The 25,261-nt window shown below is 38.8% G+C and overlaps 1 protein-coding gene across 4 annotated transcripts in view; it reads left to right on the forward strand.

Annotated features, from left to right (window-relative positions):
• The first annotated feature begins 410 nt into the window (after window positions 1-410).
• The window catches only part of PAG1 (phosphoprotein membrane anchor with glycosphingolipid microdomains 1), a 108,697-nt gene continuing 83,846 nt past the window's right edge, over window positions 411-25,261 (forward strand). For 2 of the 4 annotated variants that reach the window (XM_088149182.1, XM_088149180.1), the window contains exon 1: window positions 411-956. The gene's annotated coding sequence lies outside the window, so the exon portion shown is untranslated. The remainder of the gene's footprint in view (window positions 957-25,261) is intronic. The other 2 variants (XM_088149176.1, XM_088149173.1) reach the window with 1 other exon arrangement.

Genomic DNA, 25,261 nt, shown 5'->3' on the forward strand with positions numbered 1-25,261 from the left:
ACCCGGTCAGGATGATCGCAGCAGCCCTTCAGGCTTCCGACGCCTCACGCCCCACTGACCCAGTTAAAGGCTGCACCGGCCGCCTTCTGCCCAGTTTAAACCTTGGCCGTCCTGCCCGCGCAGTGATCTTCCACTTGCCAGGCGACGCGAGCTCGAGCCCCCTGACACCCGCCGGTACAGAAAGAATAAGGCTCCTCTCGGAGAGAGGCTGCCTGACAATATTGCTCCGAGGAAAGTTCACGAGAGTGCAGCGCGTTCCTCCTCCGGGGCCGGAGAGGCGCGTATGAGAAGCGCGAGTCTCCAGCCGGACGGGAAGGAGGAGGAAGTGTCTGGCTTGGCCGCGCGCCCGGAGACCACGCCAGCCGCGACCGCTTTCGCCCTGGACGAAGGCCGCCAGCTCGCCACCCTCGCCGTTTGACCGACGCCGCCGCTGCCAGCAGTGCCGGCGGTGGCGAGTCCTGCGAGGTGGCGCTCATGCGCATTGCCGGCGATGCTCGCGCGCTGTCCTCTCCTGCTCCGCTGGCGCTCCTCCTCTCGCGGCTGGCGCAGCGGCGGCTATTACTAGAGTCGTGCATTTTTTTCTCTCCCGCCCTCCCGTATCAAAAATTCCTGAGTCGGAGAAACTGCCTGTTCTGGGGCTGCTCCCCTCGAGCCTTCACCTCGAGCCTTGGGGCGAAAGAGGGGCGGCCGGCCCATGGCCCCGCGCTGCTCCTTCCCTGGCCGCGTCTCCCTCCCTGCCTTCTCGGCTTAATTTGCCAAACGAGATTGCGGAGGGCTCCAGGCTCCCCAGGCTGGCTCCGGCCGGACTCGGCGCTCCTCGCCGCAGGAGTCGCAGCCGTAGCGCCGTAGTGCCGGCTTCCGCCTCTGGAGGCGCGGTGGCTCAGGCTGGAGAGGCGGTGAGAGCATCTTCGGCCGCGGACGGTCCGGGGATTCCGGCGGAGGAACCTGGATTTCTGGTAGGTCGTGAATGGTTGGCATTTTAATACGGACCCCGAGAAATGCCAGGGCGTGCCCCTTCTGCTTGGGGCACCTTCGTGCTCCTGAATCCAAGGATCAATCAGGCGGCGTAGAGGGAGGGAGCGTGGGCTGGCCCTAGTAGTGAGGACGGGGTACTCTGTAGATGCTCAGGAGCATTTCTCGGAAGCTACAAAAGCCGCAGATTCGGCAACCGTGACTTTGACCAGAAAACGAACTCCCTGTTCAGAAACAGTCTTCGCAGTTGGGAGGAGGGGAGCGCAAGAGGCAGAGGATGGCGACCTTCGGTTCTGGGTTCCTAAATGGAGAGCGAACAAGTGGCCGCCAGCTGGTGCGGATCTTCCCCGAGCTGTCCTACAGTCTCAGGAGGCTTAGCCGAAGAGTCAGTGTAGCACGTATCTGAAGCGGGTGGGAGAGAGCGCGCAAATAGCCTGGCCGGTGAAGGTGCTTTATTTCTGCATCTCATGGATGAGGCGCCGTTGATATGCGACGGCAGCGTTTTGGTATCTGTTGTGGGGCTTGCAGGAGGCTAAGACTGGAAGGGGTTGTGCAGTTTTGGGGGAGAGAAATGGCTGCCACTTACTCCCACGTGCATAGAGGGATTTTAGCCTTCTCCCAGAAGAAAGTTCAGTGGGAATCAATAAATGCATCTTGAATTGGTGGGTTTCTTGGGGTTTAAGATTGTGGTATCAGTTAATTGATTGCAGCTTGTCTTTGGGGTGGGTGAAATGTAGTGGAATGATGTTCCTGTTCAGTTTATGAAGCTTGCTGGGTGGTCTAGGGAAAATCCTAGAATAAATGTGTGCAAATGAATGGGGAATGACAAAATTGTTTCTGAGAGGCACTTTAGAAGGCTGAATGATGCCACTTTGCAGAGAGAGAGGGGTTGAAGAAGGCCCAAGAGGAAAGAAAAGCTGAGAGGAGATGCAACTTGGCATAATATCTAAATAAATTAGTGGAAGGTTGCCAGGTACAAACTCAATAACAGTTTATGTTTAGGTGCCTTTAAATTCTGAAATTAAGGATTTGTGCAGCCATAGATTTGAAAGCTAATGTATTTCCTTGGAAAGAAATCCCCTAGCTGCCTATAAAGTGCAAGCACAGGTTCTGAGAGCTGGTTGTTTGATTGCAGCTATTTGTGGTTGTAATCTCACATAATCCCCATGATGTCAGTGTAAGTATTTCTAAATTAATGGTTTGCAAATAGTAGCCCAAAGAACTGAGGTCTGATGTGACATTATTTGGGAGACTGTGATGGGGAGGGGAGACTGCTGCAGTAGGAAAAAAACCTCTATAGCAATTATAGCAGATGATGGAGAAAGGGGAGTATATGGCAAGTGTGAACGTACATGCAGTATGAGTAATTTACTCTAGCACAGAAAGAGCTGCAGGATTACTCAATTCCAGGTTATTGGATCACAGGTTGTTCAGCATCTAATGGATTGTTGCCAAGTCTGTATAAAGAATTGCAAATGAGATTTTTTTTTCTATTCTAGTGGCAGTATATTTCAGTTAAATTTATTTCTAACTTAGCATTCTATTGAGATTCTATTCCATATATGACTTCTAGGGAAAAAATGGTTGGCTCTGCTCTCTCTGCTGAGAGCAGAGCCAACAACTGTGGTGGAATGAAGACCCCATGAGTGGACCAGCTCTTTGGGATTCCTCTCTGGACAAGGAGACAACTTGGGATTGCCCACAAGTGCTCTAGACAGCTGCTTCTCTCAAGGAGACCACAAGACAGCAGTCTCTGGCAGGTTTAGAGCTCTGGCAGACAAGGAAATGCCATTTTTGCCCAAACTGCCATTGGCATCTTTATGGACGCATGGTTTGCATGCTTCCTTTTCTAATCACTTTTGGAAATTGCTTGTTAACTGCTTTTCAGATATTAGGAACCTTTGGAACAACAGGTTTTACAACACTAGGTAAGTTTCCTTCAATGCTTAGTGAAAGAAGTTTAAGGATTTTAAAAAAATCTTTTTTTTTTTTTGGAATAAACACCAAAAGAGTGATTAGAACACTGATTTTAGAAAGTTACAAACAGACTACGGGTCCAAATGGATTTGAAATAAGATTTTGAAATTCATTATAAGAATCCTTCCTGTGGGAAATTGGTGTTGTCTGAATTCTTAAAAACATGATAGGATGAGACTTGGTTGGACACTAGAGAGAAAAAGAACGAATTAAAGATTACAATTAAAGGAGAACATTTAAATTTGACTTACTAATCCAGAATGAAGCAAATTACTTTAACACTGGACATATTGAGGGATATTTGTGAACAGCGGACCCAGAAGTTAATTTTAAGAATGTCTACCATCATAGATAGGCTGTGTTTTAAAAATGTTATGGAACAAGTTTTACCAGACAACATTGAGACTGGCCTGAAAGTGTATTTAAAATGACAGGCTACGAGAATGATAGGGAAAAATATGCTACACAGGATATACAAATGAAACCATTTAATGTCTTAATAATTAAAAGGCATATACAAGTAACAAACCAAAAGAGTGACCTGGATAACTTTCCTGTATTGGACTTACAAAAGAGACTTGTTAAAATTTTGAAGAATTTTGTGAAAAGGGACAAAGAAAAAATGAAAAGAAATCTAGTTCTAGGACATTATTTGAAAGGATTAAAGATCAAGATTGTTAAAAATAAAGAAGGAATATGAAGTTGGTTTATTTGATCAAGATTAAAATAGGTATGTTATCTCTGGTAACCTTTGATGGACTTTTGCTGACCAGAACTGAATGAGGTTTTAAGGATTTATTAAGAGATGAGATATGAGAAGAAGAGATCATTTGTTGTATTTTAAGAGAAGGTGATAAATTACTAAGTTGTTTGTACTTGTTGTGATGAAGGGGGAAGTCATTTCTTTATATATGTATTTTCTTTTTCTTGACTATGTTCTTATTTTCTCTTTTCTCTTTCTCTTTTTTTAAAATTTCTGCACTTTCTATTTTTTTTATTCTTTTCTTAGTTTTTATCTTTTTATTTGTAACTAGACAATCCACAACCTGTTGGGTCATCCTTCTTTCCACATATAATATAGGCTGGTGCCATTTCCCCTCCCCTCACGAACCTCAGCAGAGCCACAGTATAGCCTCCTCCTCCTCCTCTTCTGCTGACCTGCGGAACTGCCTGCCAATTTGCTGGAGGAATGGGGAACAAAGGGAGCTGTGGACCAAAAGGAAAACTGCACCCCCACTCCCCATCCCAACATGTCCCCAAGGGCCCCCTTCCTCCAGGGAGGAATAGGACTCACCCGTTGACCACTGGTGCCCCCCACCCAGCCCTACCTCACCAGCAGGCATCTGAGTTGCTCCCTCATCCTTCCCTGGCCACCCACCATTAAGATATTTCCATTTTTGGCCTTGCTTCCAAATTGCCACTTGCCTGTTGGGCCTTGCCACCAGCCGATTGCCACCAGAGGGAGGTGGGAAAGACGGTGGGGATATGCCCCTCCCATCTTCCCTTGTGCCATGCAACCTACAGGTTTCTAGGAAGTGTAGTTGTAAATCACAACCACATGACCGCAGCTAATTGCAGCGATGCTGCAGCAGCCACAACTTTGCAAATAGAACTGGTGTGAAGATCCTTGAAATTTCAATTCCACAGGAATTGGATGGATTCTTTAAGTTAGCTCATTTGAGGTACCTTGCTTCATAAATTGTTGCCCTATGATGCACCATTTTGGCCAATTGAAGGTTACAAACGGGAGAGTCTTAGTAGTATATTGATGTTTAATAAAATTACTGTTAAAAAAAGAGATTCTATTTTATATATTACCTTTACTTATCTTCAGATTTATGTGGACATTTTTCTGAAAACTGTCAGTGCACTTTAGGGTCATTGTGACTAGCACAGATGCTATGTCTGTGCAGATTTATTTAATTTTGGAATGTGGGGCTTCATACATACCAGTGGACTATGGAAGAATCCCGATAAACCTTTTCTTCTCCACCATTATCACTGGCAGGAGCAAGATGATTTTGGACAATATTAAATGTATAATTGTAATTTGTGGGATAAATTGATATTACTGATTGAATGATAGAAGAGGTGAACTCTGTCATTCTTGATGTCACAACACAGAAAGTAAAAAAGCAATTATAAGAAGAGTAGAACAGTCTCAGTTGCTGTTAGTACCTGGCAGACTTTATCTGAACAGGAAAGTTAAGCAGGGTCAAGCCTTATTAGTAGCAGGATGGGAGACTTCCAAGGAAGAATGGAACACTAGCTGAGCCTGGGAAATTTAAAGAAAAAAAAATCCTTGAAAAAGGCAGTGACTAACCACTCTCATATGGTAGCTAATTAGTTTTAAGAAAACTAATTGCATGAATCTGATCATGAAGTCATCAGGAGTTCAGTTAACTTAAAGGTAGCTTTACTTTAGTATAAAACAGTGTTTCTCAATCTCTGCAACTTTAAGACGTGTGGACTACAACTCCCAGAATTCTCCAGCCAACTGGTATAAAGCATAAGAGTGAATCTGTGGATCTAGAGAATAAGATGATGTTGAGAGCCACACATAATTAGATAAAGGCCTAAGGATCCTGTTATAAAGTATACTGTGGACAGCTGCGAAGAGTTACTGGCAACAGATTAATTAGTAAACCACAACATCTGTTGTCTGGTTCTTTTCAGAAGCAACTGTAGGTCAAGTTAATATGGTTCTTTCTGGCTGCTGTTTGAAAATCTGCTTTATGTTGGTAATAGGATTGTTTCTTCTAAAGCAGGAGAGAGAATAAACTGTGCACGTAGATATTAATCATGTTATATAATATTTTTTCTTAACTATGGTTGCAACTTAACCTTACATAGGTTTACTCAGAAATAATTTTCTGTGTTTAATAATCCATCTGAGTTTTAAATCGTTAATTGCAAACTAGTATATGACATAACTTGAAATTGATAGCAGAAATGATGTCATGAAAATCTTAGTTTATTTTATACTTGCAACAGCCTGTGATATAGGTTAGCCTGATAAACTTTGCTATTGAGTGTAGAGTTGAAATTAGGAGTCCTGGGCTCTAGAACAACACTGCAGTGAGCAAACTGTACGCTACATCTATGTATAACTCTTGAGCATGCTAAACTAGGGTAAACTTTGGATCTTAGGGCTTAGATTTTCCCATGCACACTGGGAATTTTAAGATTTGTAGTTCCTGTACAACTAGAAGGCATCAGATTAAAACTTTAAACGATGGTTAGTACATGATCTGTAATTAAATGTTGTACATACTTGCTTTGGATTGATTAGAAGATATTTTCAAGATAATTCTCTTCTACATGGAGTACACGCCCTCCCAAATGCTGCCTCTGAAATGCCGCTCCCAGGCTGAAATCTTTACTTTTGTTTGCTCCCAGGCAGTACAAAATCTTTACTTCTCCCGTACATAAACAGGAGCTTTTTCTGCATAGATGCGGAGGTGTGTATTTATGAGGATCTCTCCATGGAACATACTCCCACTGTTGTTTGAAGAGAAAACCTCTAAGCTAGTCATGCAACAGAAAAGCTTTTCAGCTACATAGAACTAATGATCTACTTATCTGTGTACACAGCCAGTGATTCATAAGTGTCTGAACTGTAATGCTGGGAATATGAAAGCTCTTTAACCTTTTCTTCAGATCTGTCACTCAGTGATCTGGGAATAAGTAAAGCAATCTATCACCATTTGTGCTGAATACTCGAGCTGATTAAATTTCTAAAACTAGTAGGCATTTGCATTAACAATCGGCAACTGAACAACAAACAAGGTCTGCCAGGGCAGTTACAAAATGTACTTTTGAAGTGTAATGCCAAATATCTCTTTATAAGCTTGGTAAATTCACTAATTATCTTCATTTTAACAGTTCAGGGTGTTATAAAAATAGAATGCTACTGTTAGTATAGAAAAAAGCTTGTTCACGTGTCTAAATCATTTTGTAAAGTATCAGGATTCTGCCAAGTAGGATTAGAATTAGGATTCAGAGTTAATTAAAATATTGAGTAATTATTGCTGTGTCTTTAAGCCGGAATATACCTTGGTTAATGTATTTACAAACTGCTGGAAGGATAAAATCAGATCTCAAGAATGAAGGAGGGATATTAAGAAAAAAGACAAAAATAGTCACAACACAACAATGGGAATAATTATGGAGACTAAATCTATAAAACTTACACCATGCTATAGCTTAAAAGAAAATTGGTACAAAATGTTCTACAGATGGTATACAACTCAGTAATATCTAAGTAAGCAAATTATACAGTAATAAATGTTGGAAATGCCATAAAACTGAAGGAACATTTTACCATATTTGTTAAAAAAAACCCAAAAGTGCTGAAAAGATATATGTAGTACAATGCAGAAAATTTTGGAATTTAAATATGAAATCAAACCACAATTTTTCCTACTAGGTATAATTCCAGAAAAAATCAACAGGAAACATCGCAATGTAATAAGATATATGCTCCCAGCAGCGGGAATAAATTTTGCCCAATTCTGGAAGAAAGATACAATTCTAACAATATATGATTGGGAACTTAGACTTGGAGAATGGCAAAATTAACAGAATATATTCAGCACAGAACTTTAACCAAATTTAAGCAGGAATGGTTCCTGTATGTGGCATGGTAACATGGAAAATGTAAACATTTACAATCTGGCTTCTAAGAGGGCCCAAGTGTTTATAATAATTGTAAATTAGCAGAAGCACAAAAAGGGGGAAGTTAGAAACTGAATAGTCTTTTTTCCCTTTTTCCCTTTTTAAAATTTTCCTGTATTTTAACTGTTGTCAGATTTGCTTTGTTCAGTCCCTTTTTTCCTTTTTGACCTGGATTCTTCAACTATAGAAAAGAGTAAGGAGGAAAAGCCTTTTCTGAATTCCTGTGGGGCATGCAATAGGGTCTTTAGGCTATATAACAGTAAACTCATACTGTACATGTCAGAGTGTTGATACCAGAAGAATTCTGTTTAAAATGAATTTAGGACGATGGTTGAAGATCAGTAGCTGTATCAGCAGCAGGATATCAAATAGCTTTGTATAAATCCAGAGAGATTTTCCTGAGAGTTCTTTTCATTTGGCAATATATTTATCAGGACTCTGCAAAGTCTTTGAGAGAGAGCCAGAAGCAGCTTCCAAAGCAGGCACCCAAACTGTGCAAAAGATGCAGCTGCATTAGCCACTGGAAGAGAGGAAGTTCATATGTGCTCCCATGTGCTGTGCAGCGTTTATGTCAAAGGCTTTGTACGGCGCTATTTACAAGGTTTGGTTATTTGCTTGCAAAACAAGACTTGCACAAGCATATATGTTATGTTTGAGGATCAGCAAGGTTATTGTGTATTATTATTGCAAGTATTTATCATTATTTGTACACAAGACATCTACAATATTTCAGATATACAGAAAAAGCAACATGTACATATGGAAGATTGTTATAGTCAACAGTGGGGATCATTTAGGATAAATTAAAAATGATAGTTGCAAAGCCCATTCCTTTTTCCCGTTCCCTTCTTGTACTGGCACTAGTGGTGGCTAAGTGTTCTGTTAGCAGTGATACTGTTAGGCGTAATCAGATTTTCTGCTTAACTTGAACTTGATTTTAACTGGATAACTGAACATATTTATTTGTTCCAAAGTTTCACAGAATAAATTAAGCAGCTCCTTCCTTACATGTGTTGCACATATTAATTTTTGCATAAATTGACAAGTTTGCTGCTGAGATAGTAATGCTGTTACAAATCTGTGTTGTGACTGCTGTTGGATTTACAGTCACCGCATCACGTAACGATTAATGTAGAGCTGGAAAAGGTGCAAAAAATGGCAACCAAACTCATTACAGAACCAGAACAATCCTGACAACAGGAAGAGAAATGTTCCTAAAGCCAGTGATCCTTCCAAAGGATCAGAGGGACATAGATGGCTTTCTAGTAATGTGGAATCTTTATTCCTTTCTGGTGATGGGAGGTATTGCGGAGAGGATGGAATGGCAGCATTTTAGAGAAGCCTTATATTCCTGTTCCCAAACTTTATTTTAAGGTGTTTTTTTTTAACCTGAAAATTGTGTTGCTGGAATTTGGCTGTGGAATGCCACCAAGCTTAGATTGTGTGATACTGGGGTCCTTTAGTGCTGTGGGTGTGGGGCTGAGATCCATATGTTAACAAGTTGACCATCTCCTTCTTACAAAGCAAGACAACAGTATTTGGGACTTTGTAGCTGAGAAAAAAGACAGCTAAGGGGCAGCGTGGTAGAAGTATACAGTAATTGTGATTGGCATGAAATGTAGGTGGAGATAAGTTTGTGTGTTCTCTTATAGTGTTGGAAATCAAAACCATCCACTGAACCCAAGGAACTTTAGAAACAATAAAAGGGAATTCTTTAAGCAACATATAGCTACAGAACGGAATTAAATGTAGTTACAGTTTTAAAAGGAGAGCATAGAAATCCATGGAGGAGAGCTCCATGATGCTATATACCATCTCCTGAGTGACAGCAGCCCACCTAGGATACCATCCTCTGAAGAGCAACAGTGGAAAAGGACTGCTACTCTCCAAGCTTGTAAATTCCCTTGAATGCTGTTCCTTGACCACTGTGTGACAGAATTCTGAATGAGATGGGCCTGTAGCACATCAGCCGAGTTCCTAGTATGTCCTTAACATTTCATATGCGTGTCAAACTTCTGTTGTAGCAACTGGAACTGGAACCAGTTAATCCAGAAAGCAAGTCTCTCAAAGTTTGGATTGGTAATATTTATTAAAATGAAGGTGAAGAATTCCAGTGAACATTCTACTTATTTAAATGATAATCCTAAATATGGGCAAAGCAAGGCGAAGAGATTCTGGTTCACTTTGTCACATGTTTTGGGTATAAAGGGGAAGAAGCTTGTGTCTTGTCAAAGAAGGAAAGGCTGCACCTGTTTATTGCTTTGGGAATGACTACTAGGCTTCTTATCAGTGTGAGAACCAGCTTCCACAATATGCAACTTTTTGTGGCGGCTGTTGTTGTTGCAGCCACATGTTTAACATATTCAGTGTGAGTTGAGTATGTACCTGTACGTAGGACTCATATTTTGCTTTTTATTTCTGTGTAGAAAATATTTTGAGGTTCAAATATTAATGAGCAAAATCTTTTATGAGCAAAAGATATTCATAAAAGTTGGTTTAAAAAAATCAGTGAGCTTTTCTTGTGTTCTAGTACCATAGCAACTCTATTCCAAATTTGGTTGTCAAATTAAACTCTTAAGAGACCAATTTGTCTTTTGATCAATCTGTCCATTAATCAGGGAAGCCTGTTATGAGACCATGGTACAAATATGTACAGATCAGTTAATTCCAATTGTATGCTCATTAGCTAATGTGAAAATGGAAAAAGCAATTCAGTTTTCAGAATAACATCTTTTAAATTATATATGGTCTTATTATTTTTATTCTTCAAGAAGAATACAAATTGCCTTCGATATTTTGCCTCAAAAGATAAGAGCTTGGATTCTTTCTTCTTTTTTTTTTATGACACTGGTTAATGAATAAGAATTTTTAGTGCTGTGATTCCATTGCTGATAGTTTGAAACTATATATAAAATGGCAGTTATGTAGAGTGCCCCTTCAGCTTTTCAGTGTTTTCTTCTATGTAGATAAGCTTTCAGATCTTTGTAGTGTTAGGCAATGATAGTGCAAAACATGATTTTACCTCCTAGAATAAAAATCCAAATATGATTTTAAAATCCAGTTGTTATGTGTGACAATATAAATACAGATGTTTGCTACTGTTAGTAAATATGTTTTGTTACAATCGGTTTAGCACAAGTACTTGCTATCATTCGTTGCAAGGATAAAATGCTGATGATGGTTCTCATAATGGTAATGGAAATTTGTCACTGTGCAGTCTAGCAGGACTTAAAGCTGTGACTTATAGCTATGCTCTTGTTGATCACTTTAGCAATGGAAATGGCAGATATGGGGAGGGATGGGTTCCAGTTGGGACCAAATAGTTAAAGACATCCACTGTTATACTAGGATCCAAGTCTACACTAGATACCCTGTGGTTGCTCTAGTGTGTAAGAAATATAGGTATCTGACCCTGACAGAATCTTGTTGGGAAATGACATGAAGACCCAAGCTACTGGCTGAATTAGTTAGGACATCATGCTAAGTTGGTAGTACAGAAGGGGGGATTTGCAATTCATCGTAGAAGCGAAAAGCAGCAGGAAGACCTTCAGGCAGAGGAAGAGGGTAATATAAAACCTGTTTCCAGTTGAAAATGATTAGCTGGGATGAGGTTTAGAGAGATTTTGATGAGGGAAGAGCTATTGAAATCTCATTAAGAGTCTATTGCGCTTCAGAATTCTATCCATTACCTCTGAGAACTTTAGAAGCTATCTTCTCACCCCAGTTGGAAAACAACACTTTATTTCCTTATATAAATAATGTGCTTTTAAACATCTTTCAAGCTTCTCTCTCATGGCGAGGGAGTCCAAACCTATGTCACTATTGTGGTATAACTGTCTCCATCAGATCATGTGCATCCGTGTATAATTATATATATTATAAGCAATGTCAAAATAGCAGGCTCTGAGATAGCAGTCTGCACCTAAACATCTATCTTTCATTTCACTTGCAATGAAAGTATTTCACAATGGCATATGCTGCTAAGTGATTATATAAATGGATAGAACTACATCTGTGTGGTTTTGAAAGGGCCACATATTTTCCCACAATCAATATGTAGCACAGAATGATGACAAAGTACAAAAGAACGTTGCACAGTGTTCACCAATGTGTGCCACAGAAAAGCAAGTGCATTGTCAAAATATAGCAGCATAACAAGGTCTCTGAAACAAAATGCTCTACAGGTAGCCATCACCATAATCTAAAAAGCAGTTATGTGGTTTTTTTGATGCTGCACAAATCACTATCCAAGTATCCATTATGCAAGAGTTAATTTTAGTGACCTGTAGTATCATGTGGAGAAGATGGATCAACAATAACCTCTTTCAGATGTTGATGCACACATTTTGGGGCAAAAAGTGGTAATAGTTAGGCTAAGAATTGTATATGAAATCCATAAATTTCACCAGTATTGCTGAAGTGAGATTAGAGCTAAGTCTCTCTCTTAAAAAAACAAAAACAAAAAAACTACTACAAATAAAATCTGTACAGGCTTCTAAAATGATTTGGGTGAAGTGCTATGGGCCTTGTGTGAACATAGCACATTTCTGTTATTCATTAAAGTAAGCTGACTTTGCCAAGTTCCCTGCTGCTTTAGGAGTTGCATTAACTTTATGAATGGATCACTTACTAAGTTTTGGGAGAAAGTAATGGACCATATAAATGTGACTGTGCGATAAAAGCTAACATTTTCAGAGGATAATACTCTTTTGAATTAGGAAATACCTAGGACATGGAATTTGACAACTGGACAGCATAAATGGATTCTCCGTGCCGTTACTATGGCTAAAAGACTGATATTGCAGCACTGTAAGGGTAAAAGTATGGCCTTCTTTACTCAATGGATTGAAGACCTGATTGCATTTGCACCTATGAGCGGATTGCCTATAGACATAGACTTGTATGGACGAGTATGATGAAGTACGGGACTCACTTATACAAAATACAGTAGGTTACGAAAAAGTGTGATAGTTATATAATTGTATTACATATATATATATCCTCACATATTTGCATTCAATAAATATATAGAATTATAACTGTTTGCTGTTGTAATGACATATTATGCTTTATATTTCTGTTGTATTTTTTCCACTTATTTTTAAGCACTTGTTATGTAATTGTGGTTTTTTTTTTTTAATAACATATGTATCTTTGTGTTTTATTCTTTTTTTTTTTGGTTATTATTGTAAAAAAAAGAAAAAATAAATATAAAAAAACTCCCCTTATGAGTGGATCAAGCATGGAAGTCTGAAAAAGTCTGGTGTTTTAATGAATAGCGGAGAGACGCTGTCACTGCCTGAGATCTGTAGCACTTCCCCGAAATCATTTTTGAAGTGTGCCCAGCCTTCGTACCCCTTCATGGATCACTGCCTTATCGTGGTGAAGGGGCTTGCGTAACTCAGTGAAGCCATGAGCTATACTGTGCAGGGCCACCCAAGACGGACAGGTCATGACAGAGAGTTCTGACAAAATGTGGTCCACTGGAGAAGGAAATGGCAACCCACTCCAGTATCCTTGCCAAGAAAACCCCATGGACAATGTTAAAAGGCTAAAAGATATGACACCGGAAGATGAGCCCCTCAGGTCGGAAAGTGTCCAATATGCTACTGGGAAAGAGCGGAGGGCATTTCCAAGTAGCTCCAGAAAGAGTGAAGCGGCTGGGCCAAAGCCGAAAGGACGTTCAGCTGTGGATGTATCTGGAAGCGAAAAGAAGGTCCGATGCTGTAAAGAACAATATTGTATAGGTACCTGAAATGTAAGATCTATGAACCAAGGCAAGCTGGATCAAACATGAGATGACAAGATTGAACGTCGACATCTTGGGAATCAGCGAATTGAAATGGATGGGAATGGGTGAATTTAATTCAGGTGACCATTATATCTACTACTGTGGGCAAGAAACCCTTAGAAGAAATGGAGTTGCACTCATAGTCAATAAGAGAGTGGGAAAGGCAGTAATGGGGTACAACCTCAAAAACGACAGAATGATCTCAGTGCGTATCCAAGGCAAACCATTCAACATCACAGTAATCCAAGTCTATGCCCCAACCGCTGATGCCGAAGAAGCTGAAGTTGACCGGTTCTATGAAGACCTACAACACCTTCTAGAACTAGCACCAAAAAAAGATGTCCTTTTCATCATAGGGGATTGGAATGCTAAAGTAAGAAGTCAAGGAGTAATCGGAATAACAGGCAAGTTTGGCCTTGGAGTACAAAATGAAGCAGGGCAAAGGCTAATAGAGTTCTGTCAAGAGAACAAGCTAGTCATAGCAAACACTCTTTTCCAACAACACAAGAGACGACTCTACACATGGACATCACCTGATGGTCAATACCGAAACCAGATTGATTACATACTTTGCAGCCAAAGATGGAGAAGCTCTATACAGACAGCAAAAACAAGACCAGGAGCTGACTGTGGCTCAGATCATGAGCTTCTTACTGCAAAATTTAGTTAAATTGAAGAATGTAGGGAAAACCACTAGACCACTCAGGTATGACTTAGATCATATTCCTTGTGAGTACACAGTGAAGGTGATGAACAGATTTAGAGGATTAGATTTGGTAGACAGAGAGCCTGAAGAACTATGGACGGAGGTCTGTAACATTGTACAGGAGGCAGCAACTAAAACCATCCCAAGGAAAAAGAAATGCAAGAAAGCAAAATGGCTGTCTGATGAGGCATTACAAATAGCTGTGGAAAGAAGGAATGTGAAAAGCAAGGGTGAAAGGGAAAGATATAAGCAACTGAATGCAGATTTCCAGAGAATAGCAAGGAGAGATAAGAAGGCCTTCTTAAATGAACAATGCAAAGAAATTGAGGAAAACAATAGAATGGGGAAGACTAGAGATCTCTTCAAGAAAATTGGAGATATCAAAGGAACGTTTAGTGCAAAGATGGGCATGATAAAGGACAAAAAAGGCAGGGACCTAACAGAAGCAGAAGAGATTAAGAAGAGGTGGCAAGAATACACAGAAGAACTATACAAGAAAGATCTTAATGTCCCTGATGTCCATGCTGGTGTGATCACTGACCTTGAGCCAGACATCCTAGAGAGTGAAGTCAAGTGGGCCTTAGGAAGCATTGCTAACAACAAAGCCAGTGGAGATGACAGTATTCCAGCTGAGTTATTTAAAATACTAAAAGATGATGCTGTTAAAGTGCTGCACTCAATATGCCAGCAAGTTTGGAAAACGCAACAGTGGCCACGGGATTGGAAAAGGTCAGTTTACGTTCCAATTCCAAAGAAGGGCAATGCCAAAGAATGCTCAAACTATCGCACAATTGCACTCATTTCACATGCTAGCAAGGTTATGCTCAAAATCCTACAAGCTAGGCTTCAGCAATACATGAACCGAGAACTACCGGATGTACAAGCTGGGTTTCAAAGAGGCAGAGGAACTAGAGATCAAATTGCCAACATTCGCTGGATCATGGAGAAAGCACGAGAGTTCCAGAAAAATATCTACTTCTGCTTCATTGACTATGCAAAAGCCTTCGATTGTGTGGATCACAACAAACTGTGGCAAATTCTTAAAGAGATGGGGGTACCAGACCACCTTACCTGTCTCCTGAGAAATCTGTATGCGGGCCAAGAAGCAACAGTTAGAACCAGTCACGGAATAACTGATTGGTTCAAAATAGGGAAAGGAATATGACAAGGCTGTATACTGTCACCCTGCTTATTTAACCTATATGCAGAGTACATCATGAGAAATGCCAGGCTGGAAGAATCACAAGCCGGAATTAAGATTGCAGGGAGAATCATCAACCACCTCAGATATGCAGACGATACCACCCTAATGGCAGAAAGTGAAGAAGAACTAAAGAGCCTCTTGATGACGGTGAAAGAGGAGAGTGCGAAAGCTGGCTTGAAACTCAACATTAAAAAAACTAAGATCCTGGCATCTGGACCCATCAATTCCTGGCAAATAGGAGGAGTAGAAATGGAAGCAGTAACAGACTTCATTTATTTGGGCTCCAAGATCACCGCAGACGGAGACTGCAGCCATGAAATTAAAAGACGCTTGCTCCTTGGGAGGAAAGCTATGGCAAACCTAGATAGCATATTAAAAAGCAGAGACGTCACCTTGCCAACAAAGATCCGCATAGTCAAAGCTATGGTTTTTCCAGTAGTAATGTATGGCTGTGAGAGCTGGACCATAAAGAAGGCGGAGCGCCGAAGAATGGATGCCTTTGAACTGTGGTGCTGGAGAAGACTCTTAAGAGTCCCCTGGACTGCTAGGAGGTCAAACCAGTGAATCTTAAAGGAAATCAACCCTGATTGTTCATTGGAAGGACTGATAATGAAGGTCAAGCTCAGATACTTTGGTCACCTAACACGAAGAGAGGAGTCTTTGGAAAAGATCCTGATGCTGGGAAAGATTGAAGGCAAAAGGAGAAGGGGACGGCAGAGGATGAGATGGTTAGATAGCATCACTGAAGCAATGAGCATGAAACTGAGCAAACTCAGGGAGGCAGTGAAGGACAGGAAGGCCTGGCGCAATATGGTTCATGGGGTCACGAAGAGTCGGACACGACTTAACGACTGAACAACAACAGCCTTTGTAGCTACTTCTAGATTTGGTACAAAACTAATTCCAAAACCAAAAGCAAGCCATCCAAACCCAAATCCAAGGAATTAACAAAATGCATACATTGATTTATTACGATCAATAGAAACATGTATATTAAATTATATCAAAATCAGATACAAAAACAGAGCAGGAAAAAGACATGAAAGTAACCAAAAAATAAAAATGGAGGAGACTAATTCACAAATGAATCCCTAAGAAAGGCTGATTTCTAATAATGAAATAAGTTGGAGGAAACAATACATTGTTTTATGCAGTTACTTTAACGTGTGCAAAGTAATCATTACAATAAGAAAATAAATTTGGTGCTGGAGAGTACTATTAGTAAAATTTACAGTTGCAGTAGTGTAGACCTTTCAAGAAAAAAATGCCCCTGGCCAAGCATTTCACACATGCAATGAATCAGGAACATTCTTCAGTTAATGTAATCTACTAGGGTTACTTTTACAATTTTTGTGATGCTTTGTCCTGTATATGCTTGCTATTATTTGAAATGTCAGCATCAAAGCCTGACATTTTATTTATTTAGCTGGCTCCAGCCTGGTGTTGGATTTTAGAATATGTTTTCAAGAGAAAAAAATGCTTTAAGAATTGATAATAATGATCACTAGGGCTACATTCTTCACTTCCCATTTTGTTTTATTTAGAAGCTGCTTGACAGTTGGAGAGCTTCTTCACATCAGCCTTACATTTTCCAGAGAATGCGTTAGCCACGGACGTCTGTGATTTAGTGAAATGAATATGTTCGGATTTTTTAACAAGCTATATATGTTATTTCTTTCTTGCTTGCTTTTGTCCCACATACTGCATATAACTAGTCATGAGGCATTCCTGCCTAGATGAATGTGTAGCTCAAGGGAATAGTAATTTTTGTGCCACACTTTAGAAAGCATGGCATTGCAGAGGTTGACAGAATAAATACAGATGTACATATTTGGAGATGTGGTGACATACTCTGGCGGTAGTAATGCTACATTTTGCAAATCAGATAAAGCTGCAGTGGTCCACTCAAACGGAAAGAGGCTAGTTGCATGAAAACACGAATGTCTCCTCTTTTGCAACTGGATTATCACTTTCTTTTAACTAATTCATCCCTTAACACTGTCACTAAACTAAACATAGGGTGTAGATTTTATTTATTGCATGCTCCCTATAATCACTGTCTTTGTTAACTGAGGCTATGCAGCTGTAACTATTTTATAAATACAAGACAGCAAAGCAGGAGGTGTGATTTGGAAAAAAAAGTGTTGTTATTCAGAGTTATGTAAGGAAGTTCCTCTATGAGAGGTGAACAACATTTTAGTGGTCATAGACCCAGTTGTGACATTTGAGGGTAAGTGTGGGCCACAGCAGATGGAGATTGGCTGCAAAATGAGTAGATTCACAGCACTTAAATGGCCAGAGTTTCTACCGCAAAGCTTTCAGGGTTTATTAATACTTCTTAAATGTACATCCTGCCTCAAAACAATAGAAACCACTCTACCTTTCTGGTCCTTAGGATTTAGAGGCTGGGAGAAGGGGTCTTTGGCTGCACGTAGCTCTGGGATCCAGGTTACCACTCCAACCTATATGATGATAGGGTTGGATTTATCCACATAGCCCCAATGAGCAGCAGCACTTGGCCAATCTCAGCCAGGCTCAGAAACTCACACCTGGCCAGTACTTGGACAGGATATTTTTGGAAATACCAGGGTTATAACCTAGACTGGAAAGTTGAGAAAATATATTGGGAAAAGGCAGTGGCAAACCTTGGTCATGTCATTGCCTCCCAAAACATGGCCATGAAGACACTTTACTTCAAAATCAAGAATCCAAAACTTTATAAATGAAGATTTTATTTCATTGACATAAGTGAAGAATGTTGATGTTTTTAACTTGTTATCAACACAGAGTCACTCTACCTGCCAAGTAATGGCATATAATTGAATGAATGAACAAATGAACAAACAAATAAGGTTGGGGATGCAGTTCTTTTTGCATTATGCTACCTCAGAGAAATTGCCCTTGAGCAAAGCCTGCTGCAGCGAACATTTCCAGTGATTGTTTATTTTGTACTATTTTATGTTAATTGGTGCTGAAATATGTATGATAAAATGGAACAATAGTACATCAGTACCATCACCGGTGATCACAAGTTAGCTTATCTATTAAATCCAAATCTACTTGAAAAGGAACGTTTCTACCTTGCAATGTTTATAAATTTGCTTAAAGAGATATGCTTCGCCATATCTATTTTTTTCAGAGTTGTGCAGAATGTCCAAAGTTTTATCTTCTGTTGTTTGCAGCAGGTTGGTAGAGTGGAAGAAAATTAACAAGAACAAAAGCCACCTGTTTGAGACCTTATCTATTATGTTTACTGACTCTGCTTGAATTGATAGATGTGAAGGATTTTTAAAGACCAAACAATGCAATCAGGAACAGAAGGAATGTTAGTAAGAATTCTTAATACTTCACCCAATACTTTCCCTCTTAAAACCTTCTCCCCCACTTCTCTTAGCAAAGCAATGGAAGAATGCAAAAAACAAAAAAAAAACAAAAGCAAAAACCAGACACTGTGAAATAGATTCTGGATTAGAATTCTTATAAATAAGAAATGGTGCATAAGTAACCATTTTAGGTGCAATTTTGAAAGAAGAAAATAGCTTGCAGCATGAAGAATGTCCTTCCATTCTGTCTTTCCACTGTTCCTGTTTCAAGCTTTCAGTAAATTATTATTGTTTGGAGGACTTTCACTGAATTCTTTTTTTTATAATTTGTTGTTGTTGTTTAGTCGTTAAGTCGTGTCTGACTCTTCGTGACCCCATGAACCATATTGCGCCAGGCCTTCCTGTCCTTCACTGCCTCCCTGAGTTTGCTCAGTTTCATGCTCATTGCTTCAGTGATGCTATCTAACCATCTCATCCTCTGCCGTCCTCTTCTCCTTTTGCCTTCAATCTTTCCCAGCATCAAGGTCTTTTCCAGAGTCCTCTCTTCGCATTAGGTGACCAAAGTATCTGAGTTTGAGCTTCATTATCAGTCCTTCCAATGAGCAATCAGGGTTGATTTCCTTTAGGATTGACTGGTTTGATCTTCTAGCATTCCAGGGGACTCTCAAGAGTCTTCTCCAGCACCACAGTTCAAAGGCATCAATTCTTCGGTGCTCAGCCTTCTTTATGGTCCAGCTCTCACAGCCATACATTACTACTGGATTTTTTATAATACTTTTTATTAAAGATTAGAATTAGAAAAAAATAAAAACTAATACCAATTACAAAAATATAAGAATAAAAAAGTAGAAAAGAATAAAAAGAAAAAGAGAAAAAGAAAAAGAAAAAGAAAATATATAAAGAAGTAACTTCCCCCTTCATCACAAGTATAAACAATTTTAGCAACTTATCACCGTGTCTTAAAATACAGCATAGCAAATACTCTCTTCTTCCCATATCTCATATCTTAACCATAAACAAAATCCCAAAACCTTGTCATTCATTCCTTATCAGCAAAAGTCCATTAAGCGTTACCAGAAGTAACTACGTATCTATTTTAACCTTAATCAAATAAGCCAGGGACTTTCACTGAATTCTGTGTAATGGCTAAAGGTGGATGAACCAGAGCTCCCCAGTCCTAGCTCAACACCTTAACCACTACATCACTCTGGCCCCACAAAGTAAGACTCACATTGCTTCAGTATCCTAATTAACCACATGGCCCCAATTTAAATTCTTTAAAATGATGTGCACCTAATTAGCTTTGGGCACTTTGTACAACCCTTCTTTTTATTGTTTGCCATTGCTACCTTTCTGTGGTAGGTCATCTGGACACCATCTCTGGACTGTTGATAAAACTGAATGCAAGTACAATAGTGTTATCTTCTTCCATTATGAAAATATGTAATTATGTTGTGTTAATTTTGCTCATAATTAGTTCTATTACACATATAGGTAGTAGCTGTTTTCAGTTCCAATAATTCTGAGCGAGTTTCCCATAAGGATTCCCATCTTTGCATTTACTTCATTCATGCATGATGATGAAATCTATATTTTATCTGTAGAAAGATGGGATTTCAGATAATCTTATCAGCTTTATGGAGGCATTTTTTGGATGCCAAAATATTACAGAGTGAGGATACATGGATCCTAGTAATCTGGCATTTCATATAGGAGCTAAATAGAAGCTGTTTATTAAATTCCTTGAAATATACTGAAATCATTATGGCAACTCTGTCTCCAGTGTTTTCTTATTGTATATACAAGAAAAGAAAATATTGTATATGAGAGAAAAGCTAAAATTTAATATTTACATGTTCAAGCTTTATTTAAACAACATTAGACAGTATGTTTTGGTAACTCTCCTCTGGCTTAGGAGTTCTGTATTCTGTGTGGTCTGTTTTTCAACAGATGAAGACTAGCATAGGGAGCAATTATGACATGACTTTGCAAGTAAGAGGCCCAGAATAATTATAGTTCACAGTCTTCTTGGAATGATGGGTGATATTACTGATTTGTGTGAAATAGTAGTCTTCTCCTTAGTCTAATAACTTGGCTTGCATGCTTTTTTTTCTTTGTTATATAGTTATAACCCACTACTTAGCTTTCAAGATAAGCAGAAGAACAATGAGTGGGCTACGTGTTTAATGAAGATTGTTAATAGAATATGAAGATAACATTGAGAAAAGAAGGAAAAAGGGGAAGATGACAGTCTAGGTGCATGTAAAGAAATTAAAACTACATTGATAAAGATAATCCCAATTTTTCAACTACTTCCATTAAAACGTGTAAGTTATTTTAAAGTCCATGGCTAAAAAGACTGCTAATCCTATCTCATATTGTAGGTGTAAGAGCTAGTTTGGTGTGGTGGTTAAGGCATCAGCCTAGGCAGTGGGAGATCATGAGTTCTAATCCTGCCATAGGCACAAAGTCAGCTGGGTGACCTTGTGCCAGTCACACACTCTCAGCCCTAGGAAGCAGGCAGTGGCAAACCACTTCTGAAATCTTGTCAAGAAAACTACAGGGACTTGCCCAGGCAGTCACCAGGAGTCAAGATTGACTTAAAGGCACCAAAAAAAAAAAAAGGGAATGACCTTGGGAGATGGGGAAGAGCCGCAGCCAGGGGAATGGTCAGATAAGAGGCAGCTTAGCCCACAGCAGGAATGTACTTTCAGACTTGGAAGATAGATGTCAGCCTTGCAAGATAGTCCAGACAAAAAGCACACCCAGATGAACTAATTCTATTTATTGTAAGGTTACTTTAACAGAATCTTGGAAGTCTGAAAGTACATTTCTCCCCTGTCGCCTTTATAGATCAAGAAACTAGGAAGGATCCCTTCTGAGACATTTGGTATGCCCACATTCCTTCTGAGGGCTCAGCTGCCTCTTATCCAACTGTTGCCCTGGCTGCAGCTCTTCCCCCTGTCTCCCAAAGTCATTCCCACATAGCATTTCTGTAGGTTAGGGATTAGCAACAGTGGTATCTGTGAGTGCCATGGGCATCATAATGACTCTAGACGATAGCCCCTGCCCTCCAAAATCAATGCTTTTTAAAATTAAATACACCCCAAATCTCATGTGCTGGTCTAATTTGAAATGTTTCTGCATTCTCACATGAGATTTCATGAAATTGTAATTTTTTTTTAATGCTAGTGTACTTAATTTTCATTTTTGGACATTGTGTGTACATTGTGTGAATTACACAAAAATATCCACCAACTGGGAAAAGTTTCTGATTCCTGCTCTTAACACTTGGCTCATGAGAATAATTGTGATAAGGGAGTTTTCTACAGCACCTTGGAACTTTTTCAGTCTATATTGATTTGAATCATTTGAAAAGAGCTTATGTTAAGAAAATGGATGTATTTTTTATATTGTATTATAGTTTTTAGCAAAGTCATGAAAGACTAGTGGAATATATATCCAAGCTCTCTCTGTATAGTGGCATGTTTCTTTTTAATTCCACAAGACGAAAACTGCAAATGTATGAATTGTACTAATATAAATTATGAATCTCCCACCTCAAAATATGTGGGGGAATTTGAGCCCCATTGATACCAGCAGGAAGGTTATCATAAATCTTTTCCATTAAAATGAACAGAACTTAAGGACACTTCATTTTGGATATAGAAGATTACACTATTTTGTTTTTTGTTTTAAAAGTGTTAAAAGAATATTGAACTACTATTTCTCTTCTACCTCTCACCACCTCTGTTACTCTCAATTCATATGCCAAGGTTTGCAAGAACTTTCTTGCCTCTGACCAGGAGAGAAGAGCTTTTAATATGATAGATCACTTCAGAACAATTTATAGGGGCTGCGAGATCATTATTTATGTAACTGCAGTTTGCTTTCTCTAGAGGTCAGTTTGAGTTTATTCCAGGCTTGTATGAAGACGTTTACGATTGATGGAGGCACCAGTTCTGAGCAATTAAACTCAGCAACAACATTACATTTGGCTTTTAGTGGAACATTTTAACTTATGGCTTAATTTTCCTTTGTGTGCTATATTAACCTATCCTCCCATCCCTTCACAGCTGGCTGCTAAAACCTAAAACTTATTTCCAAGGATATTTATGATCTTCTAGAAAATGTCTGTTATTACTTACATAACCTTTGCAAGTGACTGTTTGCACACAGATATCTACAAACATTATGAATTAATTCAGAAATCCTAACCGGTTTTAATCAAAAGTAGTGTGCAGTCGAGATATTTTCCTACTTGAGTTGGAATTGTAAATGACGCTTCCACTCCCTCCCCATCTCAAGCCATTTATGTGATTATGGCACTTGAAGGGGAAAAAAATCCCACAAAACAATTCTCATTCCCTAATATTGGAATTATGATAATAATGAACAACCAGTACTGCTGACTACTCATGACACTGCAGATCAGCTGCATTCTTGGTCCCATTTCCCACCAGCACTGCCCACTTCTCCAATCCCTGAACAATCTAGAGGGCAAAATGTGCATCTTGTCTCCCTAAAGTTTGCCTGCCTGGTGTGAAGGAATGCACACCTGGCCTTGGGTACCATTGAGGAGGGACTTTCCGAAAAGATTACTCAGTCTGGGAAAAGAAGAAAGCATGAGAAAGAAAATAACCCTGCCTTGGTTCTCTTTGGTATAAGAGGCGGCAGAGAGAAACCTGAGAGGCTTTCAAGATTCTGTTGTTCTGTCCTACAATCAATAAAAATCATACCTGGAATCCCAGCCATGCCTGTGTCTTGACCTTGCCTACCTTGAAGGGGTAACACTTGATGTGAGAAATAGGGAATATTTCTTTAATGGAATAAAGGTATTACTGTATATCTTTTTCTTACTGTTCAGAGGGCCCATATAACATGAGAATAGTGCCTAGCTTGGGATAAAATTATTACTTTTTGTTTTTTAATATTGCTTTAATCAAAGAGGGCCATAATAGGGTGATGTTGTTTAGAGCTCAGCATATTATGGGAATTTGGTTGTTGTCTCAGCAAGTTGTGTGAAGAAGGACAACATCTTGCGCTAACATAGTTTGGTCATGGCGCATTATATAAGCAAAGAAATTAAATTTTTGTTAACCTGGGTTTAGGGTTGACCAGCTAATATGTTCTTGTTTACATCTGAACATGACTTATCATTATTCAAGTTTGTATTTTTTTTTTTATAAATTTTTTATTTTTTACAACAAACACAAACAATAACATAAAAAGCATAAAAAAAACCATCTTCCATTTTAAACCGTGTGTCAGCCAGTTACCAATCATTTGTGCCATCCTTTCATAATCTTCACTCATCATTTATATAGAATCTCATGTCAACTATCCAACACATATTAATATATTTATCATTTATCAATTATTATTCATTTGTTACTAGTCTATAACACCAGCTTTCATAATAGGATTTATATCATTTTTATCCATTAATTTTATATATATATATATATATATATATATATATATATATAATAATTTATATCAGTTTGTCAAGTTTCTATTATATAATTTGCTGATCTATTACATTACTATATCTTTTCATCCAACCATTGATAAAACAAATCCCATATCATATAAAATTGTTTATCTTCTTGCTCTCTAATTTCAAATGTTAATTTACTCATCTCTGCACATTCCATAATTTTCTTAATGACTTCCTCCTGCATAGGTACTTTTTCATTTTTCCAATTTTTAGCAAATACAATTCTAGCCGCTGTCAGAACATTTACAATCAAATATTTCAGTTCTTTACTATATGTTTCAGGTATAATTCCTAATAGGAATGTCTCTGGTTTAAAGTCTATATGTTGTTTTATCATTTTTTCCAACCATGTGTGGATTTTAATCCAATATCTTTTAGCTTCTGGGCATGTCCACCACATATGGTAGTATGTACCGGGCTTCTGATGACACTTCCAACATTTATCAGACTTGTTCTTGTACATTCTCGCAATCCTTGCTGGAGGTAAATGCCACCTGTAAAACATCTTATACAAGTTTTCTTTATATGCAGTTGACATTGTCATTTTATAGTTTTGAGACCATAATTTTTGCCACTTCTCTAAATCAATTCCGTATCCAAAATTTTTCCCCATGCGATCATTGTATCTTTAACCTGTTCTTCCTCCATCTTAAATTCTAGTAAATGTCCATAAAGTTTTTTAATCACCTTTTCATCAGTACCCATCAAAATTTTGTCTAAAACAGTCAGCTCATCATAAATACCTTCTGCTTTAAAATCTTTATCGAATCTAGATTGTATTTGCAAATATGAGAACCAGTTTATTTTTATACCTTGTTCTTCCAACGCTTGCATAGTTTTAAGTTCACCCTTTTCATTCAGTATCTCAGTATATCTAACTGTTTGTTCCTTTTTATATGTTATTGAATAAGAAAAGGCTTCAATAGTGGATATCCATCGTGGAACTTTTAAATAATATTGTCGTCTTGTCTTCTCCCAGTTTAAAAACAATGCCTCTCGAATATAGTGCCTTCTAAAGTAGCCCTGTGTTTTCGTTCCCTTATACCATAAGAAAGCATGCCAGCATTATTCAAGTTTGTATTAACTAATATGTACATTTTATTTTTCTGCA

Source organism: Python bivittatus, unplaced genomic scaffold (assembly GCF_059951505.1).
Source record: "Python bivittatus isolate LINGU-HERP-01145 unplaced genomic scaffold, Pbiv_v1 ctg000590_np1212, whole genome shotgun sequence".
Taxonomy (NCBI): domain Eukaryota; kingdom Metazoa; phylum Chordata; class Lepidosauria; order Squamata; family Pythonidae; genus Python; species Python bivittatus.